The 7,545-nt window shown below is 36.8% G+C and overlaps 2 pseudogenes; both read right to left on the reverse strand.

Annotated features, from left to right (window-relative positions):
- LOC116089435 overlaps window positions 1-4,347 on the reverse strand; it is a 21,907-nt pseudogene extending 17,560 nt beyond the window's left edge.
- LOC116089436 overlaps window positions 3,978-7,545 on the reverse strand; it is a 164,851-nt pseudogene continuing 161,283 nt past the window's right edge.

Raw genomic sequence — 7,545 nt, forward strand, 5'->3', positions numbered from 1 at the left:
TAGGTCAAAAATTTAGAAGATAAGTGTGTGGGCCAATGCCTCAACTTGAGGTAGTCTCTTCAGGTTCCATTTCCCTACTGTTGAGCGTTTCAGCTAAGATCATCCTCTTTGTGTATTTGGAGTCTCTCATATATAAGGTCTGTGGGACTTTCTACAGGTTCCCTCCACTAGCAAATCCCCACTGCTACAAATTTATGTTCATTCTCCTAGCCCTCTTGTCTTCTTTCCCATGTTCTGCTATACCTAATCCTGTCCCCCTTTCCCTCCCCCTCACCTTTCTCACCCAGATGCCTCTCTTTCTCTGTCTTCAGTTATTATTTTGTTCAATTTTTCTAAGTGGGATTGAAGTATCCACATTTGGGCCTTCATTCTTGTTAAGTCTGTGAGTTGCATCATGGGTATTCTGTATCTTTTGGATAATATTCACTTATCAATGAATACATACCATATATGTCATTTTGGTCTGGGTTACCTCTCCTCAAGATGATATTTTCTAGTTCCATCCGCTTGCCTGCAAAATTCATGATGTCCTCAGTTTTAATAGCAGAATAATATTCCATTGTATACATGAACCCCATTTTCTCTACCTATTCTTCAGTTGAGGAACGTCTGGGTTGTTTCCAAGTTCTAGTTATTAGGAATACAGTTGCTATAAATATAGTGGAGCATATGTCCTTGTGGTATATTAGAGTATCTTTAGGGTCTTCAGGTAGAAATATTTATAATTTTCTAAGGAACTACAAGAATAATTTCCAGAGTGGTTATACCAGTCTGTAATCCCAACAGCAATGGAAGAATGTTCCTTTTTCTCCACATCCTCACCAGCATGTGTCATTGCTTGAGTTTTTGATCTTAGTTGGTTTAAGGTGGAATCTCCAGGTCATTTTGACTTGCATTTCTCTGATGACCATGGACTTTGAACATTTTTGTAAGTGCTTCTTGGCCACTCAAGATTTCTCTATTGTGAATTATTTTTAGTACTCTACCCCATTTTAAATTATTTAGTTTTATGGAGTCTATCTTATTGAATTCTTTGTGCATTTTGGATGTTAGCCTTTTATCAGATATAGGATTAGTGAAGGTCTTTTCCCAATCTGTAGCTTGTTTTGATCTATTGACAGTGTCCTTTGCCTTACAGAAGCTTTTCAGTTTCATGAGGTTCCATTTGTCAATTGTTCATTTTAGAACCATTGGTATTCTACTCAAGAAATTTTTCCCTGTGTCTATGTGTTTGATGTTATTTCTCACTTTGATTTGACTGTTAAATTGATATATATTGATTTTATTATGTTTACATATGTTCTATGAATTCTGAGTGTTAAATTTTCAACAGTTTTTTTTTATGCTTCTAATGAGATGACCATGCGATTTTTTCTTTTTTTTGAGTTTTTTATATACTGGATCACATTGGTGGATTTTTCTACATTGAACAAACCTTGAATCCTTGGGGTGAAGCCTACTTCATCATGCTGAGTGATGGTTTTTATGTGTTGTTAGATTTGGTTTTCAAGAATTTTAATGAGTATTTTTGCATCAAATTTCATATGCAATATTGTTCTGAAGTTCTCTTTCTTTGCATGGTCTTTGTGTGGTTTAGGTATCTGAGTAACTGCGGCTTCATAGAGTGACTTAGGTTGTGCTCTTTCTGTTTCTATTTTGTGAAATAGTTTAAGGAGTATTAGAATTAATTGTTCTTCGAATACCTCCTTGAATTCTACAGTAAAACAATGTGGCCCTTGGCATTTTTTTTTGTTTGTTTGTTTTGAGGTTTTTAATGACTGCACTCTATTTCCATATGGGACAATTTAAATAGATTACCTAATTTTGAGTTAGCTTTTCTATGTAGTATCTATCTAGAAAATCATCCATTTCATGTAGATTTTCCAGTTTTGTTAAGTATACACTTTTGTAGTAAAATCTAATCGTTCTTTGAATTTCCTCAGTTTCTGTTAATTTATCTTTTTTTTCATTTCTGATTTTGTTAATTTGGATATACTCTGCACCTTTTAATTAGTTTAGCAAAGGGTTTATTTAGCTTATTTATTTTCTTAAAGACAAGATCTTGGTTTGTGTTCTCTTTGTTTCTAATTGTTTGATTTTAGCCCCTGAGTTTATTATTTCCTGCCATCTATCCCTCTTGATTGTGTTTGCTTTCCAGAGTAAAGCTATAAGTATTATAAAGGTATTCCTATTAGAATTACAACAGATTTCTCAACAAAGACTCTAAAACCCAGAAGACCCTGGACAGAAGTCATGCAGACCCTTAGAGAACACAATTGACAGGCCAGGCTACTGTAACAAGCAATCTCTCAATCACCATAGATGAGGAAAACCAAGAAATTCCATGAAAAAACAAAATTTAAACAATATCTTTCTAGCAATCCAGCCTTATACAGGATACTAGAAGAAAAACTCCAACACAAGGTAGGTAACTACACCCAAGGAAATTCAATAAATTAATCATCTCACAATAAACCTAAAAGAAGACAATTACACACACACATAATACTACCTTCAACAACAAAAATTACAGAAACTAAGAGTTGTTAGTCTTTAATATCTCTGAACTTCAAAAGACTCATTTCTCCAATGAAAAGACACTGTATAACACACTGAATAGGGAAACAGGATCTAGTATTTTCCTGCATATGAGAAATACACTTCAGTGACAAAGACAGACACTACCTCAGAGTAAAAGGCTGGAAAAAGTCATCCAAATATATATACCCAAGAAACAAACTGGATTAGTCATTCTAATATTTAATAAAATAGACTTTCAACCAAAATTTATCAACAGAGATGGGTAAGAGTAGTTCATATTCATCAAAGGAAAAATCCACCAAGATGAGTCCCAATTCTGAACATCTATGCCTCAATTGCAAGGGTACCCAAATAAAAGAAAAGCTACACACACACACACACACACACACACACACACACACACCCATACATACACTCATACAAACACATACACACACACATACATACACTTACACACTGAACTTCACACAATAATAGTGGGAGACTTCAACATCCCACTCTCAACAATGGATAGGTCACTGAAACAGAAACTAAATGGAGATACAATAAAATTAACAGACGTTATGATCCAAATGGTTTTAACAGATACATAGAGAAGGTACCTTCTTTTTATCTCATGGAACCTTCTCCAAAACTTATCATATAATCAAACACAAAGCAAGCTTCAGCAGCTACAAGATTGAAATAATCTCATGTATTCTATCACAGTGCCAGGTGTAAGGCTGGAGTTCAATAGCAACAAAAATGACAGAAAACCCACATACTAATGGAAACTGAGTACCTCTCTACTCAGTTGTAACTTGGTCAAGGAAGAAATAAAGGAAAAATTAAAGACATTCTAGAATTCAATGAAAATGAAGGTACATCATATCCAAACTTATGGGACCCCAGAAAAGCAATGTGACAGGAAAATTCATAGCACTAAGTGCCTTCATAAAAAAATCCTCCACTAGCAACTTAGTAGCACACCTCTAAGCTCCAGAATAAAAGGAAGCCACGGAGTAATGTTAAAATATGTTATTTTGAATGTGCAACTAGGAACATTTGCATATATAAGTTCTTTAAAAAAATAGATAAAGAAATTTAAAATGTATTTTTGGTATTTTTGTTTGATTTGAGAATTACTTGTGAACCAGTTTTTAGAAAGCAGTATTATTGGCCTTGTATTTATTTATTTATTTATTTATAACTTTTTTGACATGTTATTTTTATGTTTTTTATATTGGTCTGGAATTCATTATATGTCCCAAGATTTGCTGGCCTTGAAGTTAATAAACTCATGATCTCTTATAGAAGAACTTTTGTGAAGACTTATATTACTATATTAAATAAGAGTATTAAGAACCAATATTCTTTTTTTTTTTTACACAAAGTATACTATATTAAAGAGCAAGTCAAATAGCAAAGGATCTAACAATTTTGGAAACACTACTCAATCCTCTCTTTTTCTGCTTTATTGGTCTCGGCAAAGTATAAATGCCTGGAAACAAAAGATAGAATTTGCAGTATTTCCCCAATGATAACAATTAACTTTCCCACCATGAATGAAGTAGCCCGTGCAGCCTAAGCTAATGAAATAGAAAGGAGAAGCTCCTACAGTAACAGCACTCCTCTGGTCTGTCTCACATCGTTATTGTAAAGATGGTTTTCTCCACTGCAGGCTGGCCCAACCTTCTCCACAGGGGGTGGGCGTGGACATTCTTGCATAGAAGACAGTATGGTCACTCTCACTTCTGCAGCATGACTTGCTCTCATATTTACATGGTATTTCAGGGAGTCATCTACTCCACTGTATATTCCGGTCATATGATATCCAAGAGCATCAGTAGATCATCACCCTGACTGTATGGGAGCCAAAGGCTTGGCCAGGTATGAACTCCGGACAATCAATCAACTGAGAGAAGTCTGTTTGCGGCACATTTCGTGGAGGAGGTCCTGGAATTGGCCATTTTTCTGCTTCTATCTTTTTCCTCATTTTCTCATCCACAATTTCTACTTCTGTGCTATCCTTAAGTGCCTCCAAGATGAGATTAAGGTTTGTGGTGAGAGCGTGCACACGGTGAAAACCAGCAATCAGGAAAATGGGCAGGAATCCCTGTTCATCCATCTTTCTTCGAAGAAAGAAATCCCGTTCCAAGTTCTCTATGCTGAAGTAATACTCAACTTGGCGCTTAATGTACTCTTTAAGCAATGTTTCTTCCACAGGATACACACTCACGCCCATGCCATCGTCGTAGTAATAAATACATCATGCTAGTGTTAAGCTCTGTAGAGAATGGCTGCTCAGTCCTTTCCCCTGGCTCTCGATAACCATATGAATAATCAAAGTTCAATCTAGGGTTTCCGCGACCTCAGCCTCATCCTAGGCTCCGGCCTCTTCCCTGGCCCCTGGTGGAACCTCGGATGGTACTACCCTCACTTCTCACACTGGACACTTCATCTTGATCATCTCTCTTTTCTCTAACCCGTCTCCAACTTCGTGTATCACTTTTTCTATTACTGTGCAGTAGTTTATTTGCTTCAGGTTGACATCTAGGGCTCCTCTGGGACCCAGGTCTTTCCTGGCTGTCTGGTCTCACATCATCTAAGTGGAATGGTACCCATTTGTGCTTATTAGCTCTCTTCCGCTGGCTGCTTGATTGAGCCTCATCCTCGCTGATGTTCTCAATAGGACCATCTAGTTTTGCTTCCCGAAGAACCAATATTCTTATATTATTTGTCAGTTTTAAGAAAAGCCTTAAGTTTTAGCACCCTCTTTATGATATTGGACATAGGATTTTTTATATGTAATACCTATTAAGTTGAACTATATTCCTTCTTTACCTAATTGTTGATTTATTTTCTTATAGAGATGTTGAATTTTACACGTCACTATGAAAAGGAAAATAAAAGTTCAGCACGAGTTTGCCCACGTAAGCCTGGGATTGAAAGAGTTAAATCAAAGCAGAGGCAAGTGGCCAGGGACTGACAGGCCAGGAAGACATAAACCATAGAGATAGGGTAAAAATGCAAGGACATATCCACTGCCCAGGCCTGCAAGGACGTGCCTGAGTGGACACTGACTAATGGGCCACCTGGTCCTCTTAGATATAGTTGAAGGTCAACTAGAAACCCTGAGTAGCACTCCCCTTTTAGGAATTTTCAACTCTAATCTACACTAACATTTAAAATAGCCAATCATGTATAGCCACACCAATTCCTTTGTTTCCCCAGACCCCTAACCCCTGGGCCTCGTGGTCGATTTCCCTGGACTCCTGCATGAGTTTGATTGGGGTTCGAACCGGAGCTCCAAATAAACTGCCTCTGTGTTTGCATCAAGACGGCCTCTCGTGTTCTTTGGGTGCATGTCTCCCAGGTCTTGAGCGGGAACTCCCTATGGGGTCTTTCAACTATTTCATCTAATTATGCCTTTACTTTTCCTTGTAGATCCATATACCTTAAAACTATTTCTCTATTTAAAGAATACTTTACTCTAGACATTGAAATGTATTTACAATTATTATCCATTTACTAGAAAACTAAATGTTTACGAAGTTAAACATTATTTAATTAACATCTTGGTTATCTTTTTCTATTGATAATAAATATTAATGTTTTTTCGTTATCTGATAATCTTATATTACATATTTAATTTCTTTTTCTTTTAATTGAAAATAGATTTTTCTCTCATACAATATGTCCCAACCACAGTTTCTGCTCCTTCCATTCTTTCCAACTGCCCTACTTCTCTCTACAGATCCACTACCCCTAAATTTTCTTCAGAAAAAAGCAGTGCTTTAAGAGAGAATATGTAACAGTAGAAAGAAGATACAAAACAAAAGCATGCATAATATAGTTAAGGCAATGCAATAGAGGAAGAGTACAAAGAGCAAGTAAAATATTAAAAGACATGCCTGTTCTTACTATTAGGACTTGCACAAAAATAAAAAGCTAACACCCATAACATATATCCAGAGGACATACTACAGCCCTCTTCAAGTACTAGACTTGATAGTTCTGTCTCTGTGAATACAAGTCAACCCTGCTTCATTGATTCAGTGAGCTGTGTCCTGGTATACTCCATCCCATCTTCTTGCCTCCCAAACCCAGTTCAGCCTCCAGGCTTTGGCAGTTTCCGCCCAAGGCTGGTCACCTGGGGAAATAAGACAAAAGACATTCTGCAGATTATCAGTTTATCTCTGAAAGAAGCTGCCTGAGAAGTCCATGCTGAGATACAACTACTGCCTGAGGACATTTGCCGTGACCTTTGCCCCTGACTCTCCCTTAACTCTTTCCTGACTCCTCCCACAATGTTTATGTTATCCAAATATCAAATATTATAGTAACCTAGAGATCCAGTTTTGCTTTCTCATATACACATAAATGGTGAACCCCAAAAGTAAAGTACAAAGTCTTGATTGGTGTTCAACTTGACTTCACATCCTTTTGTTCTCAAACTCTGTGTTTCAGGTCCTTTTCTTTCTTCGAACTGAGAGAACTTAAAGTTCAGGAAACTGCGGGACAGTTTCACCATCTGAGTCCTACAATTTTTGCTTCCCATCTTCTCTGTGGTTCCTTGATTTCCAAGGGGAAGAGATCAATAGAGAACTCCAATTTAGACTCTCTCTATGAATAATGCTTGGCTATTGGTCTAGTTTGCTCGCATTTACTACCAGAGGAAGCTTCTCTGATAATAATCTAAAAGGCACCAAGCTATAGGTATAGAAGGCTACCATTAGATTGCAAGCTGGTACAACCACTCTGGAAATCAGTTTAGCAGTTCCTCAGAAAATTGGACATAGTACTACTTGAAGACCCAGCTATACCACTCCTGGTCATATACCCAGATGATGTTCCAACATGTAATAAGGATGCAAGCTCCACTATGTTCAAAGCAGTATTATTTATTTATTTATTTATTTATTTATTGGCAAGGTATAGTCTTTTTTTGTTTTTTATTAGATATTTTCTTTATTTCCATGTCATATGATTTCTCCTTTCCCAGTTTCCCCTTCAACCTTCCCC

This window comes from Mastomys coucha, unplaced genomic scaffold, assembly GCF_008632895.1.
Source record: "Mastomys coucha isolate ucsf_1 unplaced genomic scaffold, UCSF_Mcou_1 pScaffold14, whole genome shotgun sequence".
NCBI lineage: Eukaryota > Metazoa > Chordata > Mammalia > Rodentia > Muridae > Mastomys > Mastomys coucha.